At 43.4% G+C, this 25,948-nt stretch overlaps 1 protein-coding gene across 5 annotated transcripts in view; it reads left to right on the forward strand.

The window, feature by feature from the left end:
* Positions 1 to 11,128: 11,128 nt before the first annotated feature.
* Gigyf2 (GRB10 interacting GYF protein 2) overlaps positions 11,129 to 25,948 on the forward strand; it is a 127,774-nt gene continuing 112,954 nt past the window's right edge. For 4 of the 5 annotated variants that reach the window (XM_027397468.2, XM_027397469.2, XM_027397470.2 and 1 more), the window contains exons 1-2: positions 11,129 to 11,252; positions 18,025 to 18,089. The gene's annotated coding sequence lies outside the window, so the exon portion shown is untranslated. The remainder of the gene's footprint in view (positions 11,253 to 18,024; positions 18,090 to 25,948) is intronic. The other variant, XM_035441102.1, reaches the window with a different exon arrangement.

A 25,948-nucleotide genomic window follows, 5' to 3' on the forward strand; every position in this document is an offset into this window, starting at 1 on the left:
TCTCTCTCTCTCTCTCTCTCTCTCTCTCTCTCTCTCTCTCTCTCTCCTCTCTCTCTCTCCTCTCTCTCTCTCCTCTCTCTCTTTCTCCATCCATCTATATATTCATCCATCCTTCTAATGAGATAAGAGTCTCACATTATAGTCCAATCTGGCCTTGAACAACTCATGGCAATCCTTCTATCTTAGTCTCCTAAATGCTGAGATTACAGGTATGAGCTAGCACAGTAGACTGTAGACTAACAGGCCAGTTTCTTGTCCTCTTTCAGAAACCAGTCACTTTTACAACATACCACCAGTGAGAGGGTAATTACTATTGTTACCTTTACTCATCTGTTTGGGATAGGGTCTCCTTATATAGCCCAGGCTGGCCTGGAACTCATGATCTTTCCTGCTCAGTCTCCCAAAGACTGGGGTTTCCAGTGAGTAACCACCAGCTATTGTCTTTTTTAAAGATTTATTCTTATTTTTCATATTATCATTATTTTGAAACAGGGTCTCTCTGTGTAGCTTGGCTGCCCTGGAACTCTCCTTGTAGACCAGGTTGACCTCAAACTCCCAGAGATCTGCCTGTCTCTGCCTTTTATTATTATTATTATTATTATTATTATTATTATTATTATTATTATTGGTTTTTCAAGACAGGGTTTCTCTGTGGCTTTGGAGGCTGTCCTGGAACTAGCTCTTGTAGACCAGGCTTGTCTCAAACTCACAGAGACCCACCTGCCTCTGCTGGGATTAAAGGGGTGCGTCACCACTGCCTGGCAGATTTTTATACTTTTTAAATTATGTGTGTGTTTGTGTATGAGCTTGTGTGAGTGCAGGTACCCACAGAATCCAGAAGAGGGGGTCAGATCCCTTGGAGCTGGAGATACAGGTGATTTTTGAGTCTCCCAACATGGGTGAGAGGAACTAAACTCAGGTCCTCTGGAAGAGCAGCACCCCTTCTCAATGCTGAGCCAGCTCTGTTGGTTTGCTATTGTCTTTTTGATGGACAATTTGATGACTTTTCAACATTAAAAATTTTGCCCGTGTTAGTTACTTATTTCTGCATTAACAAACCATCTGATGACTTAATGGCTTAAAATAATAATTAACATATATCAGCTCACAGAGCTTGAGGGTGAGGGATTCAGAAGCAGTTCAATTGGGTGAGTCTGACTCATGTGGCCACAGTTAAAATGCCATGTGGAGTGCCGTCATCCGAGGCTTCACTGAGGCTGGAGAATCAGTTTCTAATGTGACTTACTCCTGTGGTTTAAAGGTTGGTGCTGACTGTTGGCAGAAGGCCTCAGATGCCTGCCACAGAAGCACCACTAGATATCCTGAGTGTCTTCCAACATGGCGAAGCACTTGCTGCACCGCTGGCCTTTTGCTTTCAATGCCCAGTTGTGTCCATGTGTAATCTACCTACAGAGAGACTGCCTAAGTTCCGTCAAGGGGTTTATTGTTAGAAAGAACACCGACTGGGGTGGTTTTCAACCCAACACAAATGCTTCGAGGGAGTAAAGTATTACGGCCTTTAAGATGTAGCTTCAGAAAGCACACTGTCATTTCCCCAGTATCCCACTGATTACATAGGTTAGCTTTATTGAGAAGAATCAGCAGGAGCCATCTTGAAGCTAACCATTATAGAATCAGTCAGAGTTCTTAATCACCAGTCACAGAATCTACGCCAGACTGATTGAGCCAGGAAAAGAATCGATTGAGAAGACACTGATGAGCTCCCAGAATGAGGAGCAGAAGAGAAGAGAAGAGAAGAGTGGGTATCAAGCTAAGAAAATGGGCATGAGGCCAGGCAACCGGGACACAGGCCAAGAGCACACCCTGGGAACCTGCCAAGGATAGTGCTGCTTCCCTGGCTGCTGAGAACTCTGTGGTGGTGTGCTTCTTCGGGTCATTTACTCCGGCTCCAGACTCCGGGGCTAAGCTCAGTCATGTGCCCACAAGTTTCGGTTGAGGGGTATCATCTGGATTTTTCTTTTCTTCTCTAAAGGGTAACAGGTGCTGCAGGGTGCTGCTTCACACCAACAGTCTTACTTTCCTCAAACATGGGAAAGCATTCCAAGCGCAGAAGTCACTAGGAAGTGGCAGGTGTCCATTTCAGAGGCACCCATGGGTTTATGGTTTGTTTTTTGACAGGGTCTCACTGCATAGCCAAGGCTGGCCTGGAACTCACAGTCTTTCTGCCCCAGCCTTCCTGGTGCTAAGATAAGAGTGTGCATGGCTGCTCACACCTTTCTTCCTGACTTTGGACCTTGGAATATTTCCTGTAGCTAAAAGGTGAAGGTAGAGAAGGAAATATATTTCAGGGAATATATACAATATTCTTTTTTTAAAAAAGGTATATTATTTTTATTTATTCTTTGAGAAGGCAATACATGTATAAAATGTATTTTGATCATATTTACTCCCCTACTGTCCACCTCTGACTCTTCCCCAGTCAGTATTCTTTCTAACAATAAAACCCTTGATGTCAATCAAGTAGTCTGTCTATAGGTGGATCACACATTGACACAAGTGGACACTGAAACAAAAAAGACATCTTGTTGAAGGGACCAGCTCCCCATTTCGGCAGCCATGACAGCCGAACACGTATTTGTCTGACCTTGTCTTAGTCACTAAGGTCAGATGCCTACCCTTGCGGCAGCCATGACAGTAACACGTGCTTTTCTGACCTTGCCTTGGTCACTAGAGGTTAAGTGCCTGCCTCGTGGCAAGGAACCAATCAGAAGTTAGCTGGTGGTGGTATGCTTTACGGCTCTGGGTGTGTTTTACGGACAAGTGCACAGCAATGATGCCAGAGCATAGCAACCACCCTGGGAGGGCTTATGGGCCATAACAACCAGTTGGCCAATCAACACAAGGCAAGCCCTCCAAGCCTGGAGGCACACCAATCCTGAGCCTGTTCGTACCCCTAGACACTCCCCTTACGCTGCCCTACAAGATCTCTCTGCAGCCCCTTTGAGCTGTCTTTGCTAGCCATCCACCATGGCGGGTGGGTGAAAGACCCGAGTTAACATGGGATGAGCTCTTTAAACAACAATAAAGCCTCATGCAGTTTGCAGCAAGCTTTCGAATCCGCCTGGTGATTGGGATGACTGCGGTCCTGGACTGAGACCCTGGAGGCCTGAGTTTTCTGGGGCCTAAAATTGTTTCTTTGGAGAAAGCCAGGGTACAGCAATATGCATAGCAATGTTTCATGTTTTGCTTGTCTGTTTCAGATGGGAGACATAAACCCTTGTCTCTGCCCAAGAATACTGTTTCATGAGAGCAGCATCCAGGTGGGGTTTGGAGTAGCTGTTATATCCCTAGAATGGAGTAGTGCTGAAACACACAGGAGCCCCTTGTCCTTGCTTGTGTGAGCAGGATTTAGTACACATGAACTGAGGGGAGGAGTCACAGTCCTATAGGCCAGGATGAGGAGAGATATTCAGTTTTTTCCCATTATGTTTTGAATTTTTTTAAAATTATAACTCCATAAGTACATATTGCTTTGATACTATAATAACTGCTACCACCATCACTGCTATTTTTATTTTTCAAGATAGTCTTTTGCATTTCAGGCCAGTATTGAAATTGACATGTAGCCAAGGATGACCTTTGACTTCTGATTATCCTGCCTCCACATCTTGAATGCTAGGATTGCAGACTTGTGACATCATGCTTCCTTTATGCAGTGCTGCGGATCCAATCCAGAGCTTTGTACATTCTAGGCAATAAGGCTACTAACTGAGCTACCTCCCCTCCCACTGATGGTATTCTTAGTAATGACCCAGATCTGGTACTGGGCTTGGTGGTTCATGATACTCAGAGGCAGGAGGATAGCTTCAAGTTCAAGGCCAGTGTCATACACATAGTGAGTTCCAGGTAGTGCTATGTAGGGAGACTCTGTTGCCAAACAAATAAATGAAACCAATGAGGGTGAGGGTGAGGGCAAGCGAGCTCGGGAACAATGGCACGTCTATAATCCCAAAAAGCAGAAAGATCAGAAATTAAAGGCCATCTTTGGCTACATACCCAGTTTGATGCCAGCTATTTGTCTTAGTTAGGGTTTCTATTGCTGTGATGAAACACCATGACCAAAAGCAACTTGGAGAGAAAAGAGATTGTTTCAGCTTACAGTTCCACCTCACAGTCTACCATCAAAGGAAGTCAGGGCAGGAATTCAAACATGGCAGAAACCTGAAAGCAGAAACTGATGCAGTGACCATGGGGGAACAATTCATATTGGCTTGTTTCTCTTAGTTTGTTCAATTTGTTTTCTTATACATCCCAGGACCACCTTGCTCAGGATTGGCACTATCCACAATGGGCTGGGCATATCTACATCAATCATCAATCAAGAAAAATGCCCTAAGACTTGCCTGTATGTAGTATAGACCTGCGCTACAACATTTCACAGGTTCGGGCGAGGGAATCTGAGGGTTAAATAAAGACAAGACAAGGGTTCATTCTTGCAAGGAGAATGCCGTTTATTTTCAAAGGGGAGAAGACTTATACACCAACAGCAGTCACAGTGGAAATTTACTCAGACCAAGGTCCACATGCCCCAGGCCCCCCGGCAATGGGTGGATAGTTTGCATACTTGCATACAGGCCTAGGCAGAAGGAGGGAAGTGAACGCCTAATGGAGGCAGACAGAGAACACCAAGGGCACCTTAGGTCACCCAGCAGGGTCTCAACAGGAACGCCTAGTGGCAAGGCGTGACAGCCAACCCCAAGAGCACTGTAGGTTGCCCGCAGGGTCCCAACACCTATAGAAGCCAATCTTCTGCAGACATGTTCTCGATTAAGATTCCTTCTTCTGAGCCAGGCGTTGGTGGCGCACAACTTTAATCCCAGCACTCAGGAGGCAGAGGTAGGTGGATCTCTGGGAGTTCAAGGCCAGCCTGGTCTCCAGAGCGAGAGCCAGGATAGGCTCCATATCCTTCTTCTGGAGAGAACCAGTTCCTCTGACCTTCACATGTGCATCACGGCATGGGCCTCCTCCCTCAGCACACACAGTAAGTAAATAAATGTAATTCAAAAATTAAAAATAATTCCTTCTTTTCAGATAACTTTACCTGTGTCAAGTTGGCCTAAAACTAGCCATCACACTAGTCTACCCAATGTTGTGTGATAGACTTTTACTGAGGAGACACAACACATACATGTCTATTCACCTCAGATAGGGATCCCACTGCAAAATACAGACACCACCAAAGTCCAACTTGGTGAACCAATGGGTTTTATTGGGGTAACTTAGAGGAGCAGAAATTACTCCAAGGCAACTACATCACCAGGGCCCACCCCAGCATGGGTGACAGTTCTTGAAAGCTGGGAACCTGAAGCACACCACACAGCCTATAGGCAACTCAACGCGTTGGGAAGTATCCTTTCCAGGGCCTCAGTTAGTCTAAGCCTCTTCCAGGAAGCTCACTATTTTCTGCTTCTTCCAGGAGGCTGGACTGGTCTGAGAATGTTCCTTTTTGTTTTGTTCTGTTTTGCTTTTCCAGACAGGGTTTCTAGCTTAGCTTTGGAGTCGTCCTAGAACTCACTTTGCCAAGGCCTATCTTCCCTGTGATTCTAGATCCTATTAAGTTGGCAGTTAGCACTAAACCATCACAGATGGGAATGTAAGACCAGAAATACAATGAGAGGAATAGTTCAATTGTCTGTGAGAACTCTCTGGGACAGCAGAAATATGAACCCCTAAATATGTTTGTGGCAATATGAATATAATTGGTTCCCATAATGTCATAGGCATTATGGCACTCAAGGCACTATTAGCAGGTATGGCTTTCTTGGCGAGGGCATGGCCTTGTTGGAGGAAGTGTGTAACTGTGGGGGCGGGTTTTAAGGTTTCCTATGTTCAGGATACCATCCAGGGTCTCAGCCAACTTCCTGGTCCCTGCAAACCAAGAAGTAGCCAGCATGCTGGCATGCTCCTGAAATGATGATAATGGATTGAGCCTCTGAAACTGTATGACACCCCAATTAAATGTTTTCCTTATAAGAATTGCTGTGGTTATTGTATCTCTTCACAGCAAACAAACAAAACAAACAAACCCTAACTAAGACAAAGTTAAAAATTGAGAAAACAGATAATATTTTGGGACACACCATGTAGTACTAGGAGAAATAATGCATATTTTTTTGAAGATTTGTTATGGCTTAATTTTTTTTTGGGTATTCAAAGGTTGGAAAAGGTTTTGTTTTTGTTTTTGTTTTTTTTTTGAGACAGGGTTTCTCTGTGACTTTGGAGGCTGTCCTGGAACTAGCTCTTGTAGGCTGCTCTTAAACTCACAGAGACCCATCTGTGTCTGCCTCCAGAGTGCTAGGATTAAAAGCGTGTGCCACCACCTCCTAGTGGAAAAGAATTTTCAATATCTAAGAAGTTTTATAGTAAAAGTCTGCTTTTGTAATGTAAAAAATGGATTTTTTTCTACAGTTATCATTTCTATGGCTTCTTTTGCTATTTCCTCAATTCTCTGGTTTGCTATCTTTAGACAGTCTTCCCTGTGTTTTCCCTTTGTTTTCTAGGCCAACTCTCTCAGAGTCCTATGTTGGTCCATTTTCCATTGCTATAACAAAATACTGAAGCTTGGTACCTTTTAAAATATAAGATGCTCACTTCCAACTCATAGCGGTCCTCCTGCCTCATCCTCTGAGTGCAGAGTTTAGGCTTAACTTTATTTCTCCATTTTTATAAGGGCACCAGCCATATTAGATTAGGGCCTACCCCATCTCATTTCATTTTATCTTGAGTAACCTTTGGATAAAGTCATATTCTGAGGTACTTAGGGGTTAGGATGTTAGCATACCTTTCTTGGGAGACACAATTTAATCCATAATCATGATGTTCCAGACTCTTGCTGTGAACAAATTAGTCTGAAACATAATTGCTTCAAAGGTCCATTGTATTATGATGATGGATTCAATGGATCAGGAATTCAGACAAAGTGCCATGAAGGTGCTTGTCTCTCCTTCATGATGTCTTGGCTTTAGATGCCCTGGGATGACCTGACTGGCAGGGACAGATTCATCCAGTGGCTTTTTCCACTCAGAGGTCTGGCTGTGGGCTGAGACTTCAGTTGGTGCTGCTAATGAAGAAGCCACACATATGGGCTTCTTCTTGTGGTTTAAACTCAAGGCAGTGTTCACTGTCAGTTTGACACAGCCTGGAGTCATCTGAGGAATTGCCTAAATTAGATTGGCCTGTGGGCCTGTTGGTGGGTGATTGCCTAGGCTGTTAATTGATGTAACAGGGCCTGGTCCACTGTAGGCAGCAGAAATCCCTGGGCAGGCAGTTTCAGGTTGTGTAAGAATGCTATCTAAGAACAGGCCTAGGAAAAGGCTAGCAGGTAACCTTTCCATTGTTTCTACTGTAAGACCCCTGGAAATTCAGGCCTCCAGGATCTCAGCCCAGGACCGCTGCTACCCCAATCACCATGCGGAGTCGAAAGCTTGATGCAAACAGCATGAGGCTTTATTATAGTTGTTTAACTAGTTAACCCCATGTTAGCTCAGGTCTTTCATCCACCTGCCATAGCAGATGGCTACAAAAGACAGCTCGAACCGCCTGCATAGAGATCTTATAGGGCAGCGTAAGGGGAGTGTCTAGGGGTACGAACAGGCTCAGGATTGGTGTGCCTCCAGGCTTGGAGGGTATGCCCTGTGTTGGTCAACTGGTTATTATGGCCCATAGGCCCTCCCAGGGTGGTTGCTCTGCTCTGCTCGTCATTGCTGTGCACTTGTCCATAAAGCACACCCAGCGCCGTAAAGCGTACCACCACCAGTTAACTTCTGATTGGTTCCTTGTCACGAGGCAGGCATCTGACCTCCTAGTGACTAAGACAAGGTCAGACAAGCAGGTGTTCAGCTGTTATGGCTGCCGAAATGGGGAGCTGGTCCCTTCACTACCTGGAGTGCCTGCTTAAATTCCTACCATGTCTTCCTTCAATGGAAGTCTATGACCTGGAAGTGTAAGCCAAACAAATCCCTGAATTGTTTTTGGTTAGTGTCTCCCCTTCTCCTGCTTGTCCCAACAGGGCTTCTCTATGTAGCCCTGGCTGTCCTTGAACTCAGAGATCCACCCGCCTATAGTGCTGTGATTAAAGGAGTGGACCAGCACCGTTCAGCCTGTTTAGCTGTTTTATTACAAACAAAAATGAAACTATAGGCCAGGCATTGGTGGCGCATGCCTTTAATCCCAGCACTCGGGAGGCAGAGGCAGGTGGATCTCTGTGAGTTTAAGGCCAGCCTGGTCTCCAGAGCCAGTGCTAGGATAGGCTCCAAAGCTATTTGAGAAACCCTGCCTCGAAAAACCAAAAAAAAAAAAAAAAAGAAGAAAAAAAAAAAGAAAAAAAAGAAACTATAGCAGGCAGTCAGAAGACATTTGGACTTAGTGACAGCTTTGCTTCAAAAGAGACTGTGTAGGCAAGCAGGATGAGGCTGTGCCACCCCTCAGAATCTAGCACTGGGGAGGCTGTCACTTCACATCCACGACCCCTGTCCACAGGGGACCAAAGGAAGGGAAGTTGACTCTTCTAGAAAAGGCAGGGAAGGTTCTAGAAGAATATGTTGAATGGAAGTTCTAGTCAAGGCCATTTTTTTTATATTGGAAGTTTTATTGAGGGGGAGGTAGGAAAATAAGCAAAGAGAAAAGAGGTAAAGAGACACAGAGATAGGACAGAATAGAAGGGTGGGGGAAGTAAGGAAAGGTTCTGTCTGCCCTTCAGAGGAACAGCGGTGGTGGGGGGAAGAGCCATTTAGAAAAATATAAACTGTCACAAATGCTGAGCCCAAGTTCATTACAAATTACACCCATTTTGGATTAAACGCCTCAACTCCACTCTCATTTGCAAATGATTTTATATTCCCAATATCTTGTTTCTAACAATGACACAGTAAAGTGGAAGCTGTTATATTTCCTAACTAGACACACATCAGTCTACTGTTGTACACTTGTTCTTAGCCAAAAGGCTGAGAAGTGATGTTTGCTGCTGTTCTTCAAAAATCAGAGAGATAGAGTGACTAAAATAAGAAAAGAAATGTGCCCTTCCTGCGTATTGCATAATAGATACAATTGTATAGGTATTTGTTGAGAATTTACTATGTGTCAGGGCGATGGTAGGTGTGAATGATGCAGCATGGACTATGAATGGAAGCATGAGGTTTCGACAGCTTTTATCACCAACAGCATCACCATCATCAGTCCTTAGATTTGGTTCTTGCTTTCTGTAAGCTTATAAGTTAGGAAGGAACATATGGCTGAGACACTCTGAAAAAGTCTGCCACTTTCTGATGAAGTCAAACTAATATCACACAACTATCAATCCCTTTCCAAGTGAGAATGCCATACTCTTGCTCAGCAGGGTCAGTATCACCTAGAAGCTGGTAAGTAATACGACTCTCCAGTGGACCCTTCAGACTGCCATGCTGCTGAATGCTATCCTCTGTCACCCATATTTCCCCTTTCCTTTGTTCTTTTCCCTTGTATGAGTTACCTTCCCTGTTGCTGTGAGAAAATACCCTGAGAATTTTTTGCTTAAGAGTTAAAGGGCTAGTCCAGTGTGGTGGCACACACCTTTAGTCCCAGCACTGGGGAGTCAGAGGTAGTCAGATCTCTGTGAGTTTGAGGCAGGCCTGGTTTATAAAACAAGTTCTAGGACATCCCAGGTTGTTACACAGAAAAACCCTGTCTTGAAAACCACAGAGAGGGAGGGAGGGAGGAAGGGAAGGAGAGAGAGAGAGAGAGAGAGAGAGAGAGAGAGAGAGAGAGAGAGAGAGAGAGAGAGAGAAGCTTATTTTGGCTCACAGTTCAAGAGTATAGTCCACCTTGGCTGGGGAGTCATGATGGCAGGAGGTTGATGTGGCCAGTTACATTGCATCCAAGGTTAGGAAGCTGAGTATAATGAATTCTTTGAATGCTTCTGTACAGCTTGCTTTCTCCTTTTTACTCAGTTCAGGACCCCAGCCCATGCAATGGTATTTCCCACTTTACCTACTGTGGGTTTTCCCGCATCAATTAACATAATCTAGGTAGTTCCTCACAAATTTGCCCAGATTTGTTTCCATGGTGACTCCAAATCCCATCAAGTTGACAGTCAAGATTAATCATTACTCTTCTGAATTTAATACCCTTTTATATAGTTTGACTTTGAAAGGGAATCAAGACTCAGGGAGGGAGTCAGAGAGGGAGGTTGGCATGTGTGTATAAGTTTCCAGGTATTGAACCCAGGGTTCCCAACAGGCTATGTATTCATTCTATCACTGAGCTCTGAAACTCCAGTTATCAACATTTAATTTTAAGGTAAAGCCATGTGAGTATATTTGTAAAAAAAGGAAAAAGTTGATGGGAAGAGCTATGTTGAAAAGGACTGGAGGTTGTAGTTCACTGGTAGTGTAAAGCCCTGTTTTAATCCCAAGAAGTAAAGGCGGTATCCAGGGCAGGAAAAGACTAATGGCGCCAGAAAGACCATGATGACTTGAGATGGTAGCTCTAGCAGGTTTAGCAACTAGTAGTATGTCCAGGTAAACATGGGTTCCAGAAAGACAGCCGATAATTTCCTGTCTTCTGTATTGCTGAGTTTCCTATCCTTTAGCTAGCAGCCCTAAAACCGGAGCACGGGATATAAAGGGGTGGTAGGCCGGCATGGAGTAGGAGGGAGTCAGAACTTTAAAACACTTTCCAGCTGTCACATTCCAACACTTTAAAATGAATTTCCATTTCTACCAGAAGGGAAACTGCTTTGAATTTCAGCCTCGCCATTTGCTCCATGATGGGCAAACTGGCAGGACAATGCTAGGCCAAAAGCTATGGAAAAGTTGCAGCTTGGAAATCCAGCTCCCAAGTGATGTGGAGATTCTTGTACTGCAAAGGGGCACTGGATTGGGTGCACTGGAAGTGAGTCACAAGGGCCTCTGGCTGGGCGGGTTCCAGCTCAGGCCACCAGCTCAACTCTAGGGCCGATTGGAGCTTTAGCCAAAGGCCCCAGTGTGCGCCTGCGCAGCCGCTGCTCCGCCCTCTCCCAGCCCTGCATCCGGGTCTCGGGAAGGGGCGTGCCCGGCCGGAGGGGCGGTCCGCAGAGGAAGGGAAAGATGTCGTGGGAAGCTGGAGTGCGGGGAGGGAGGGAGGCGGGGACGTAGGCGGGCCAGGGGGCGGGGCGGCGCGCGGGGTCACGTGACGTGCGTGGCGACGTGTCGGCCATCTTGTGTTGTTGAGGCTGAGGATTGACTTGGGTTCTGAGAGACTCCTGTCCCGGACCGCAGGTAACCAGTGGCTCGGTGTGTCTCCCCTGCCCGCGGCCATCCCGCGCCCGGGCCCCGCCGTGGCGCCCCGAGCCGCCGTGGCCTGGCGCTCACCGTTGCGTCCCCGCCGTTCCGGCCCGAGCTGGCCGCATGGACACACTTGAGGCTGCCCGGCAGCGGCTGCGGCCGGCTGGGGGCGTCAGACGTGTGGACAGGGCAGGTGCGGGGTCGGCAGGAGCTTCCTCTAGTGCGAGGGCCGCCGCGGGCCGGGCACGTCCCGGCCGAGGGCAGCCCCCGGCCTTCGCCCCCGTGGCATCGCGGGGGGAAGCCGAGGAGAGGAGGCGGGAGGCGGGGTGGGCAGTGTCAGGCCGGAGGGCTCGCCTTCCGCTGCCCGCTCCTCGGGGCCGGCCGGCGGGCCGGCCGCCCGCGCAGCCTCGGGGTGCCCCGGCTAACAGCTGCTGGGAGCCGACAGCTGCTCCCGCCGGCGCTCCTGCCCGCACCTGCCCCGGGGAGGTGCGCCCTGGCCTTCCCCACCGAGCATCTGGACTCGGGAAGACTGCTTCCTCGGCCGGAGAACTGGTCTGGAGCAGGCCCCAGGCGAGGTGGAGTCAGGATCTGATCCTGGGACTGAGAGGCTTGGGAAAGTAGAGCCCCGGGCAGCTCCGGGCACCGGAATGTTCGTTCACACCGGGTTGAAATGGGCAAGCAGTTTCCCACGAAGCACTCTTGAACACTTGAGTTTTGTATGCGAAATACCGGTCAAGTGAGCGGGGAAGGGAGGCTGTGAGAGAAGCAGGTTGTGTCACCGCGTTTGGGAAGCAGGAGCGTTGCTTTGCATTTATCTAGTAGCACTGTGTCCCCTCACCTCCCATTTTCTTGAAAGTCAAAGCACTTAAACACACCTAGTGGCTCTATTAGGAAGGTAAGTAGTCCAACATAACATAAGAAATTAAGGGACATCAATCCGGGATGGCTTCCTACCATTGGATTATAGGTAGTTTGGCTCAGAGTGTTGTATTTAGGGACTGTAGTCTTCTGTAGTTTCTCCTAGGAACAATGACTTCCTAGATGACAAAACTTATCATCCTTTTTGTTTATTAATTTTCATCTTTTTTTAAAGGATTTTATTAATTATGTATACAACATTCTGCTTCCATGTATATCTGCAAATCAGAAGAGGGCACCAGATCTCATAGAGGATGGTTCTGAGCCATCATGTGGATGCTGGGAATTGAACTCAGGACCTCCGGAAGAGCAGTTGGTGCTCTTAACCTCTGAGCCATCTCTTCAGCCCCCAATTTCCATCCTTTTAATTTTAGTTAGAACACATACTTTGTCCTCACTTAATGGTGCTTTCCTAGTGTAGCAGCATTTGAATTGCTTAAACTAGGGTATATACTTCATTGTCACATTAGAAGACACTAGAAAAACATTTAGAAGTCACAGGTATCTGGAAAAATAGCACCAACATTGAAAAGTTAACATTGATATGATGTTAGTGATCTGCTAGAAAGGAAAAGACCATACATACCTGTTTTGGTACTTGTCAAGGATTTTACGGTTTTGTGGCTGGGGAAGTAGGGACTATATATTTTTCGACAAACTTTAAGTACTTATGTCGTATGCTGAGGACAAAAATATTTGTTTCTGTGGAGTCATTTCTAGATATCTAAATACTTAAGTAAAGATACACAAGTGTTTCCTAACGTAAACTGATTGAAAGTTGAAAATATTTTAAGCTGAAAATGCATTTAATACAGTCAGCCTGCTGCCCATCTTACCAGCAAAGTCGCTTGTAGAATCTTGATTATTTCCTTCTCATAATTGTATGGCTGGATTGTGATTTTGTGGCTCTCTGTTCCTAGCCAGCAGTGCCAGGAAGTATTGTACCACATATTGCTAACTCAGGTAGAAAAAAAGAGATAGGGAGACAGGGTATAAGAGTTGTGGGAAGGGTTAATTTTTTAATTTAGTCACCTGAGGAGACTTACAGGTAAGTTCAAATTTGAGGAAACACCTGATAGGTAGAGGCAGGGTACTTCAGCCTGAGAGTCAAAAAGGGCAAAAGACCCTGAGACAAAGCCAAATTTAGGCTGGACCTATCAAGGGCTTGCTAGGAAGAGCATGAGAGTGACCAGCCTGGAGAGATTTAAGTGAGGAAGAAACTGATAGCAATGTGTCTACAGACCTCTTTTGGTAGGAAAATGAGATAGATCATTCACTGTTGTGGAATCTCTTCTTTTCCCTTGTGACTGTGTGTGTGTGTGTGTGTGTGTGTGTGTGTGTGTGTGTGTGTGTGTGTGTGTCTGTGTGTGTGTCTGTGTGTGTGTCTGTGTGTGTAACCCAGGCTGGCCTCAAGCTTGATATTTTGCTTCAGCCTCCCAAATGCTGAGCTCTATGGAAAAGGAAAATCCGGATTCTATAGACTTGAGCCAATATCCCTCCCTCCCTTACATTTGGGAAACTCGGTGTTCAGTTCATATGTTTAGGGAATTCTAATGAATTATTTTAAAAGTAAGTTTTTCTTAGATGTGATTGGTGTTAAGTTGCCTGGAAATACCTTTCAAAAGGAATGGCCTTTAAAGGAGGGTATCCCAGCTTCTTGACTGAAGTAGGAGCACTGCAAACTCAGGCTGGTAACTTGGTGAGACACTGAGACTCAAAAGAGCTAGGAATAAAGCTCAGTGGTAGAGCACTTGCCTTGCTAGCATGCCTGATGACAAAGTTCAGTCCTCAGTACTGCTAAAACCAAACCAAACAAAAAAGAATTGGAAGTTTTAGAATATTTGGAAGTGTAGGGAAATGATGAATTGCTCTTGGACACTAGTAATTAAGGAATATAATCAAATGAATCAATATATTAACTCAAATTATTCATAATTGGTTAGTAAAGAGTGTCTTGTAATTCTGTATAGCCCTGCCTGTTTTTAACTGGCTCAGGGACCCTCTCCCCTAATACCTCTGGGTATTTCTGACATGATTTGTGTAGAGTGTTTTTTGTTTTCCCCCTTTTCCCTTTCATACTAGTTCTCAAATTGATATGCTTAATAGACTGGGGAAATTTTTTTCCTGAGAGCCTTTCAGCTTATTTTTATAAATGGCTGACTTAATAATCTTTCATTTTAACTTAACCTGATAAATTTAGTATTTTGACTTTTGGAGCCTTTTTTTTTTTTTTTTTTTGCTGATGAATTGCCTGTATGAAAATTAGTTTATCGTAGACTTGACTCAAAGTCACGTGAAGATACAGGAATTGCAAGGTCAGAGTATGAATGGAGTTTTGCAGCTGAAGAGGACATAGTGATGATAGTGCTGAGGTGGTGTTTTAACGGATTACATCTACATCGTGTTCCCTTGCTGAATTTTTGAAATGACATTTTCAAATTATAATGTCTCTGATGTCATGTCAGTTTATTTGTTCTCATGACTCTGCATTTTAATACTCTGTACATTTTTTTTTTTTTTTTGACCTTCACAAGGGAAGATATGTTGATAGTAACTGTTATCTGGGAAGACCTTTTTAGGTGGAAAGATAAATTTTATTCCTGGCTTTTCTGAAAGAGCCATGGTTTAAAAACTGCTTTTTTTTTTTTTTCTTCCAGTTCTTCATTAGTCCCTGCTTACTAAATTTGATGTACTTTCTGTTTTATTCTATAGTTGGACCAGTCTCATAGGTTGAATCTACAATTTGTGTTGGTGTCAATCTACGTAAATTAGAGGCAAGTTAAATGTGCCATTTTCCTTCAGTAGTAGAATTTTCTTGTAGAAATCTGAACCTTTTTCTTTTTAATTTCCCCTTGACCCGGATTAGCATTTTTAAAAAATTACATTTGTGTGTGTGTGTGTGTGTGTGTGTGTGTGTGTGTGTGTGTGTGTGTGTGTGTGTGTATGTGTGTGTGTATGTGTGTGTGTATGTGTGTGTGTATGTATGTATGTATATATGTGTATGCAACCATGCCATTGAGTGTCTGTGGAGGTCAGTGGACAATTTGTGGAAGTTTGTTTTCTCCTTCCACTATGTGGGTTCCAGAAATTAAACTTAGGTATCAGGCTTGTCAGCAAGTGCCTTTACTCCCTGAGGCATCTTGGTGGTCCCCTTGTTGCCCTGAAGGATTTTGTCTCTAAAATATATATTTTTTTATTTTGTAAGTTTATTTTCTTTTGTTTAAAAAATATTTGTGAGTTTTGTCTTTGGAGGTCAGAGGACAACTTTGTGGTATTGGCTCTTCCCATCCAATATACAGGCCAGTGGAGTTGGAACTGAGGTCATCAGGCTTAAGAGCAAGTGCCCATACCCATTGAACTGTCTCATAGTCTTCTCTGCCCTCCCTCCCTCGTCACCCTAAGCAGGAGGCCATGTAGACCTAGCCAGCCTTGAACTTGTAGCTGACGATGACCTTGGATCTCTTGATCCTCCTGCCTCCACCAGAGTGATAGGGTTACTAGCTTGTGCTCTCACCCCTGTCTGCCAACGGAGGGCTGGAAATCAAACCCAGAGTCTCATGCATGCCAAGGAAGTACTCTTCATTGAATTAGTTTGGATTAGTTATATATATCTTCAGCCCCAGAACTTATTATTATTGACTAGATTATTATTTTTTAAATTTTTCCTCTTCTCACATGAATGAGAAATACACTTAATTTCATAGGAATATAAAATGATATCATTGTTGACTTGCCTTTTTTTTTGTGTGTGTGTGTGTGAGGTCAGGAGAAAAGGGAAGAAACGTGAAAAGAAAAGAATATTCCTTTAGGGCACCAAACTTAGTTTGATAAAAATTGTTTCAATCCAGTCTAGTAATCCCAGCCCTTGGGTGGTAGAGGCTAGAGGATCAGGAGTTCAGGGTCATCCAGTACTGCATATTGAGTTGAAGGCCAGCCTGGGCTACATGAAAGACTTTATAAAACAGGAAAACAAAACTTTCAAAGTTACCACTCTATAATAAGGAACACAGTTATTATTTTTGCTAAAGTGTTTTTTTAACATGAGGTTAGGAGATACCTTGGAGTTTATGTTTTTGAGTTAAGTCTGTAGTAGAGTTTGTTGTATAATCTAGTTCTACTCCCTGTTCCTTCCCCCTTTAAAAAAATACAGTTGAATCCCGGCATCGGTGGTGAACGCCTTTAATCCCAGCACTCGGGAGGCAGAGGCAGGCAGATCTCTGAGTTCGAGGCCAGCCTGGTCTCCAGAGCGAGGGCCAGGATAGCTCCAAAGCTACAGAGAAACCCTGTCTTGAAAACAAAAAACAAAACAAAACAAAAAATAGAGTTTATGGGCTGAAATAATGGCTCAGCAGCTAAGAGCACTTGCTGTTCTTTATGAGGACCTGGGGTCAGTCACTACCCAAATCCAGCAGCTCACAACAGCCAGCTCCAGGGAAGTTAGGCACTCTTTTTCTGGCCTCCTCAGGCACCCACCACCACACACACTATAAATAATAAATAGGTAAATAAAATAAATAGAATAAATAACTAAGAATCTTAAATGTAGATTTCTAAGGCTATTGTTGGATAAACTTTAGGACATTGTAACATGCCTACTCTTTGCAGAATTAAAGGTGGAGTGGATTTTCTCAAGTTGTTCTCTTACAGTTAATAAAGTTGTCAACTTAATTTGTTTTAATTTAAAAATTACTATTTTTTAATTTTATGTGTAGGGGTGTTTTGCTTGCATGTATTTACATGCCTGGTGCCCACAAAGGCCAGAAGAGGATATTGGAGATGGTTGTAAACTGACATGTGGATGCTGGGAATTGAACCTGGGTCCTGGAAAAGCAGCCAGTGCTCTTAACCACTAGGCCATCTCTTTATCCCTTTGGGGCAGACTCTTGCTGTGTAGTCCAGGCAAGACTCAGTGCTATGACCCTCTTGCCTCTCTGCCTTCTGAGTGTTGGGATTGCAGGTATGTGTCACCACACACTGCTTAAAAAGATCAGGCCTGATCTTTTTAAGCAGCATTCTCCTCATTTGGTTTTAGCTAAGAAACTGCTCAAACTTGTGCTTTAGAGCACATTTTATAACTACAGATCCACTTGTGGGTTTTAAGGTTCTGTCTCAACACAGGATTAAAAGCAGGCTATAGGTCAGGCCACAGTGATAGATGCCTTTAATAGTGGCACTTGGGAGGCATAGGTAGGTGGATTTCTATAAATTTGCCAGGACTACATAGTTGTGACCCTGTCTTAAAAACAAGCAGGCTGTGGTTTAGCAGCTGTGGACATACTGAAGGCTTTACTTTGGACGTTTGGTGACAGTCAGATCTCGGAGGCTTGGATTATTTGCACAGGAATCACATCATAGTTGGGATGCTGCTGCTTTTTTCCTTCCCTTCCCTCAGATGTGCTGTAAAGGTCAGTACTACCCACTGTAAAGCAGTTTTGAGTGGGAACTCCAAGTTAGTCTCTTCTCTTGAGTCCCCAAGTGGTCTTTGTCACTAAAACTGCTTAGGACTTCTGTACTTAAGAGATTTGTACTTTTCCATTGCTCTGTAGAACTAGTGAGATTCTCAGATGTGATGGAGCCTGGTTTGTTGTTGACTGTGTTGTTTTCTGAGTCAGTCTTGCTATACTTTCCAGGTCTTGAATCCCTGTGCTCAAGTAATTCTCTTTCCCTCAACCTCCTGAGTACACTAGGCATGTGCTGCTGTGCTGGGCAGGGGGTCTGATTTACCAGACGTTCTTATTTTAATCAGGTTTGGGAGTTATTTCCTGTAAAATACATTCATGAGAAAAACTTGCTTTTTAAAGCTTAGTGATTGCTATGTTTTTACATGAATACTTTTTATTATTTACAGTGTTAATAAGACCTGAAAACGTTTGCTGAAACCTCCTACAGTGAGATAGCAGAATTTTTGAACAGGTAAGTTTGAAATGAAGCACTAAGTTAAAGATTTATGCCAATATTCCCCTATTCCCTAAGGATTCAGGCCAGGGCCTTGTGTATGCTAGGTTCTACCACTGACCTTTATTCATAGCTCCCAAGCAGAGTTGACTTTTGCTTTTAGGTTTCAGGTTTTTCTTTTTGGTCCCATTATTATTATTATTATTATTATTATTATTATTATTATTTTGATATTACAGATAGTGAGAAGAAACTTTATGAATTAGAATAACATACCCTTTCTAGATTGTTCATAGTGTGAGTTTATGTTTTAAACTGTTGTAATGTATTTCTGATGATAAGCAGCAGGAAGAGCAATATTTTGAGGGCACATGTGCTGAGAGGCCAAAGTATTTTTAAAGAACCCAAGAGTTGTTGCCTCATGAGGGACTTGAACCAGAAATTGGGAAGCATTTGGGAGTAAAATGTACTTTTCTCCCAGCTGGTTGTAAGTATCCTGTTTTTTGTTCTCTTAGTTGTGCTTCTCTAGTCAGGCCTTTGAAGCTTCAGCAAACAGGTAGAAGAAAATGACTGCTTCATTCCTGGGTCACAGATAAACTTGAGCTCCAGTACCACCAGCACACGAATAACTAGCTCAGGGTCCTAGCTCCTATGAAGGAAATACAATGGATTGCATTCAGTTTGGCTCTCATTTCGTTGTGGCAAGGATTGGGCTCTAGAGACAAATATAGTGAGCTGAGAGTACTTTATTTGCCTTTAAGACTAGTGGTAGATCCCCCCCCCCCCCAAGATAGTGTCTCTGTGTATGTCTGGTTGTCCTAGAACCCGCTCTGTAGACAAGGCTGCCCTGAACTCATGGAGATCGCCTGTCTCTGCCTCCTGAGTGCTGGTATTAAAGGCCTGTGCCACCAGGTATATCTCAGAGAGTGTATAGTGCTAGCTCTTCTAGGGTAGACTCCAATGGAAACTTTTAAACATTTTTCTGTTCTAGCATTCTAGGACAATTTTTGTATATGTTGCACTTTAGTTTTAACTTAGATGTTCTGAAGATGTAACCTATTGCATCTATTTTGGAGAAAGAGGCCCAGTAATTCTCACCATGCAGCAGTGTTGGAACCTTCTAGTTCATAAAAATTTTTTAATTAAAAATTACATTTATTATGATATATATATATATATATATATATATATATATATATAAGTGGGGGGGGGAGTGAATGCCATGGTACTTGTGGAGGTCAGAGGAAAAATTTCACAGATTGTTTATCTCTATTGACTGTACTATCATACTACGTCCAGGGATCATTGAACCCAGGGCATCAGGCTTGGCTACAAAGCACCTTTTCTGGCTGAGCTATTTTGCTAGCCCGATTTGAGTTTTTTAATAAAAGTTCTAGATTTGGGGCTGGGGAAGCTCAGGATAAAGGTTTAAACAAGTGACTTTGGTTTGTGGAAAAATTCATCATTGATTGTTGGTACTTTTTATAGTATTAAGCAACTCATGAAGTTTTATAGGATCAGAGGGTTCAGAATTTGTACATGATCCTTATGTTATTAACAGTGGTTGGTAATACCAGGCCAACCAGGATTATGCAGTGAGATCCCATTTACCAAAAACAAAGAAAAGAAGAATAGAGAGTAGTAATAGGAAGGTGAGTGACATAGTATAAACTTTGGAAATTATGTATTTCTTTATTTTAGAATTATTAGGAAATTTGGAAGTAGATTTGTTGTTTTTAGTGTGGTATTAGGGGTCTAACCCAGGCGTTGGGTATGCCTAAGCACGTGATTTATTACTGAGCTACATCCTTTGCTCCTTAAGTAAATTCTGTATGTGTTTGTGTATGTGTGAGACAGGGTCTCACAGTATAATCAGACTAGCTTTGAGTTTATAGTTCCCCTTCTTCTGCCTCCTGAGTGTTGGAATTACAGGCATGTACTACCACACTTGGTTTTAAACTTTATTTGGGGATAGGGTCTCATGTAGCCAAGGCTGGCCTCAAATTTGCTGTGTAGCTGAGACTGGCTTTGAACTTCCACTCCTCCTGACTCTACCTCCCAAGTGCTGTGGTTACAGGTGTGTGCCATTGGAAACTTTATAGCCTTTGATTCCCTTCATTGTTTTTGAAGACAGGATCTAATGATATAGCTCAATTGGCCTTGAACGCACTATGGAGAATTGCATGCTGGCCTGGGGCTCATGAATGATGTTCTTGCCTTTGCCCACAAATAACAGGCATATGCCACCACGCCCAGTTTATGGCAACTTCTCTCTCTCCCTCTCTCTCCCTCCACCCCCCACCCCCTCTGTTTTTTGAGAGAGGGTTTCTCTTTGTAGCTTTGGACCCTGTCCTGGAACTCAAAATGTAGACCAGGCTGGCCTCGAACTCTCATAGAGTTCTGCTTACCTCAGCCTCCAGAGTGCTGGGATTAAAGGTGTGTGCTACCACGCCCAGCTACTTTTCTCAGTGGAACGTTTTTTTTTTTTTTTTTTTTTTTTTTTTTATAGCTGGCCATGGTGGTGCACACTAGGGAGGCAGAGGCAGTTCAGTCTCTTAGTTGGAGGCCAGTCTGGTCTACATGGTGAGCTTCAGGACAGCCAGGGCTACATGGTGAGATCTTGTCTCAAAAAAAGCAAACAAAATTATTATATTGGCATGCACACATACACAGATAGATTAAAACTCTTTTTACATTTAGTATGTGTATCACCATGTGTGCATGTAGATCAGAGGAGAGGACTACTTTTGGCAGTTGGGTCTCTTTTTCCATTATGTGGATCCCAGGGTTTGAACTCATGATTTTAAGTGAGGCAGCAGGTGCTTACCTGCTGAGTCATCTCTCCAGTCTTTTCTTTTTTATGTAAAGCCTAGGGATTACTAATAAAAGTGGTACTTTTATGTAGCAATAGTCCACAGATCTGACTTCTTGTAGTTTTTTTTCCTGGCTGAAGATGTTTTGGTGTATATGTGTACATATGTATGGATGCATGCTTACTTGTGTACATGTGCATGCCAGACGTTGACATTGGGTAGGTTTCTCAATTGTTTTCTGTTATTTTTTTTTGAGATAGGATCTCACTGAACCTGGAGCTCACCACTTTGACTAGACTGGCATATTACAGGTGCATCCCTACCTGAGTTTTTCTTAGGGTGCTTAAGATCCAGTTAGGTCTGTGTGCTTGCAAAGCAGGTGCTTAACTGACAAGCATCTCTCAAGCCCATAGTCTTTTAGTTATCACATTATAGCTGAATTTATTTTTAAGGTAGAAGAGTTGTCTCAAATGATCTGTTTTCTTAACTGTGGGCATTAAGTTAAGACATTTCCACATTCTGGGTAAAGCTTTTGATAGTCCCTGGGTATCCCTTTTTTGAAACCATGGGCTTGAGGTAAGATTATTATGGGACATGGCCATGTTGATGGCACCCTCATTTTTCGTAGGATGAATTTTTTTTTTTTTTTTTTTTTTTTTTTTTTTTTTTTTTTTGAGACAAGGTCTGGCTGTGTATTTTTGGCTAGCTTAGAACTTGATTTGAAGACTAGGCTGACCTTGAACTCACGGAAATCTGCCTGCCTATGCCTTCCTCAGTTGGGCTTAAAGGCAGGTACCTTCACAGCTAGCTCTAGAATGATAAATTTTTATACTTTCATCAAAAGAAGCACAAAAGAAATATTTGCATATTATTCCAAAGCAGTAGGGGAAATGTTGGTAATAATAATACTTAATGGCTGACATGTTCTTTTGAGACTAAGTTTTTTATATTCAAGTTCTGGGACTGGCGGAAGTCTTAGGAACTCTAGTCTCTTCAGCATTTGGTCTTTATGTTGTAGAGATGACAGATAACTGGAACTTGCTATATCATAGCATATATGTGAAAGAGGTAGCCAGATTCAATCATCTGATTGACAGTTGTTGGAGCAGTGCTCAGACCATAGCCATTGTGTAACTGGATGAAAGGTATCCTGTAAAAGCAATGGTCAGAGAGCCTTAATTTGTGTTTTGGAAACTGAAAACTTTTTGGAAGTCCCTTACACCCCTGTTTCTGAGTATAAGAACATACTTTTACCCAGCAGGGCGGTGGTGTCGCATGCCTTTAGTCCCAGCACTCAGGAGGCAGAGGCAGGCGGGTCTCTGTGAGTTCAAGGCCAGCCTGGTCTACAAGAGCTCGTTCCAGAACAGCCTCCAAAGCCACAGAGAAACCCTGTCTCGAAAAAGCTCCCCCCCCCAAAAAAAAGAACATATTCTTTCTTAAAAGAGGACTTACTATGATGATGGAAAGGGGTGGGAGTTAGTAATGGAACCATATTGAGTAAAGGAGGAAAACACTCTTAAAATTTCAAGAAGTTTGGAAGGTGTATTAGGCAGGGTTTTCTAAAGGAACAGAACTGATAGGATGAATCTATATTTAGAGGGCATTTGTTAGATTGGCTCACAGAATGTGGTCTACACAGTTTAGCAATGGCCGTCTCTCACTGGAGAGGCTGGGAATCTAATTGTCAGTCCACAAGGCTGGATATCTCAGCAGTCCCAGTCTGGCCCTGGAGGCTGGAAGGATTCCTGGAGAGTTTCTGATCTTCAGTCTGCATTGGAATCCTGAAGAAGTTGATTCTGACGTCTGAAGGGATGCTGCAGCAGCAGGATAGATGAACTTGCCAGCGAGAGTGAGGGCAAGCAGGCAGAAAGCAGAGTTCCCTTCGTCCACGTCCTTTCTGTGGACTGTCAGCAGAAGACACCATACACGTTTAGGGTGGGGCTTCCTGCTGCACATAATCTGATCAAGAAACTCCCTCAAAGGAGTGCCCAGCAGTTTGGGTTTTAGTTGATTCCAGATGTAGTAAAGATTAGCTATCACAATATTGAGAGCCATATCAGTATATAGTGAAAAGCAGAGAGATGTGTGTTTAATTTTCTGTCACTTAATAACTGGAGGTTTAGATAAGTTAACCAGTTGGAACCTTATTTTCCTAACTATAAAGTATATCCCAGAAAAATTGTGGGAATTGATCTAAAATGTAAGCAATTCCTGGCATGAAGTAGTTATTCAATGATAGGTTTTATGACCTTTTATGATTGTTATTACTGTGTAAATAGGTAAATCTTAACTCTAAACTTTTATGTAATTTTTAGAACTTTAGTGTTTCTCTTTTTCTTTAATTTTTTTTTTTTAAGGGATTATGTGTTTCAAGTGTTTTTGTCTTCGTGTATGTATGAACACTACATTTGTGCCTGGTGCCTGAGGAGATCAGAAGAGGGTGTTAGATTCCCTGAAACTGAACCATGATCTGAGATCTGAACCCATGTCCTTTGTAAGAGCAGTAAGTTCTCTAGATTACTAAGGCGTTTCTCCAGCCCAGAGTTTTTCCCAGTGTTAGAATTTGTGGAGGTCTTCTGGCATCTTTCCTGAGAGCTTAGATTACAGGCATGCAGCTTCATTTAAGATTCTTATTTTCGGTCAGGCATTGGTGACGCACGCCTTTTAATCCCAGCACTCGGGAGGCAGAGGCAGGTGGATCTCTGTGAGTTTGAGGCCAGCCTGGTCTACAGAGCGAGTGCCAGGACAACCTCCAAAGCCACAGAGAAACCCTGTCTTGAAAAACCAAAAACAAACAAACAAAAAAAACAAAAACAAAAACAAAACAAAAAAGATTCTATTTTAGATTTGTTTTTATTTTTATGTGTATGAATATTTGTCTGCATGTATGCATGTGCACAGCATACATGTATGGTACCTGAGGAAGCCAGAATAGGGCATTGGAGCCACTGGAACTGGAGGTACAGTTGTGATCCACTATGTGGGCGTTGGGAACAGAATCTGAGCAACAGGTACTTTTAGCCATTGAGCCATCTCTCCAGCCCCATGCACCACCATTTAAAGTATCTTTTTTTTTTTTTTTTAAATTTTGAAAACTAGGTCACACTATGCAGAAAATTGCTGTATAACTCAGTCTAGCCTCAAACTCCTAATTCTACTGCTTTACCTCCCATTAGTTTTCTGCTGTGTCCATTTTTAAAATTCTACCTAAGTTTTGAATAAGTGTGTTATGGGTTCTGATTATAAGCCTTTAAATTAAAAACAAACAAACCAACCAACCCCCCCCCCCCATATTTGTTTGTGGATGTGTGTGTAGCAGGAGAGAGGACATCTTGAGAGAGTTGATTCTCTCACATTCCACCATATGTGTCCCAGGGAATGAACTCTGGTCATTAGGTTTGGTGGCCGGTACCTTTCCCTACTAAACTATCTTGAAGCCTGCCTCCTCTCCTTGTGGCTCCCCACCCCCATTTCTTTCTTTGTTTTTTGAGACAGGGTTTCTCTGTTGCTTTGTACCAGGCTGGCCTTGAACTCACAGAAATCTACCTGCCTCTGCCTCCCGAGTGCTGGGATTAAAGGCGTGCTCCACCCCTATTTCTTAATTCAGCAAATTCTTTTTTTCTTTTTAATCTTGCATCTTTATTTACTTTTATTGTATGAATGTTTTGCCTTGCATGTCTCCTGTGTGCCTGTGTTTGTATATGCATTTGTGTCCTTGTGGAGGTTAGAAGAGGGTATCTGATCTTCTGGAACAGAAGTTGTAGGTGGCTGTGCGCCACTCTGTGGGTGCTGGGAATCGAACCCTGGTACTATGTAAGAGCAGTTGGTGTTCTTAATTACTGAGCAATCTGTCCAGCCCCCAACTCAGCAAGTTCTTAAATGTTTGCTTTGTGCCAGGTACTGAGCTAGCTCTGGTGGTGACTGGAACCTTACTGCTCTGTCCTGAGGCTTAGAGTTCAATGAGAGGTGTTCAGCAGCCCCAGCAAACTGTTGCAGAATCTGAAGTCTGTTAGTTTTGGAGAAGTTAATTTTTTTTTAAGATTTATTTATTTTACGCATATATATATATATATATATATATATATATATATATATATATATATATATAGGTTTTGCCTGCATGTATTTCTTTGTACCACATGTATGCAGTGCTCAAAGAGGCCAGCAGAAGCTGTTGGAAATCCCCCCGAAACTGGATGGTTTTGAGCAGCCATGTGGGTGCTGGGAATTGAATCCTTTGGAAGAGCAGCCAGTACTCTTTAATTGCTGAGCCAACTCCAGCCTGAGAAAGATAGTTTGATTATTAGCCCACATTGATCTTTTATGTCTCTTGATAAGCTTTCCATGGTATTTACTTGTGTGTATGCATGCACGAATGCACGCACACTCGCCTGTGTTTGTGAGTTTTAATTAATTTTTTTGAGGCGGAATCATGCTATGTAGCACTGGTTGGCCTGGAACTCAATGTGTGTAGCCCTGGCTGACCTGAAAATCACTGTGTAGACCACACTGTCCTTGAACTCCTGCCTCTTGAGTCCTGAGATTATAGTTGTGAGTCATGTCTGTTTGTTTTAATGTAGTAGAGAAGTGGTGATCCAGGCAGGAAGGGACATAGCAAGGAGACTCATTTTTAAGCAAAGGAAACAGGAAGTGCCCGCTGTTCCCCTTTGCCTCCTCCAGCAGCAGGTTGTGAGCCACCGGCAAGGGAGGATGCCAATAAGGCATCCGATAAGATAAGTCTTATAAAATATATAGATTTGTGATAATTAAGACTGAGCTAACAGATGAGAATCCTAGTCATTGGCCAAGCAGCTTTGAACCTAATACAAGTCTCTGTGTATTCATTTGGGCCCTAACTCAGGCGGGCGCTTGGCAGAAAGCACACACGTGACGGTGGGGCCTGGCAGCTTTTGGCGGAAAGATTTATCGTAACAGAATTTACATTTGTTTTGTTTGTGTGTTCTCCCCCCAAATCCCCCCCCCCCCAGGACAGGGTTGCTCTGTGTAGCTCTAGAGCCTGTTCTGGACTTCACTCTGTAGACTAGGCTGGCCTGGAACTCACAG

The sequence above is a fragment of the Cricetulus griseus genome, chromosome 2, assembly GCF_003668045.3.
Source record: "Cricetulus griseus strain 17A/GY chromosome 2, alternate assembly CriGri-PICRH-1.0, whole genome shotgun sequence".
In the NCBI taxonomy this organism is placed as follows: domain Eukaryota; kingdom Metazoa; phylum Chordata; class Mammalia; order Rodentia; family Cricetidae; genus Cricetulus; species Cricetulus griseus.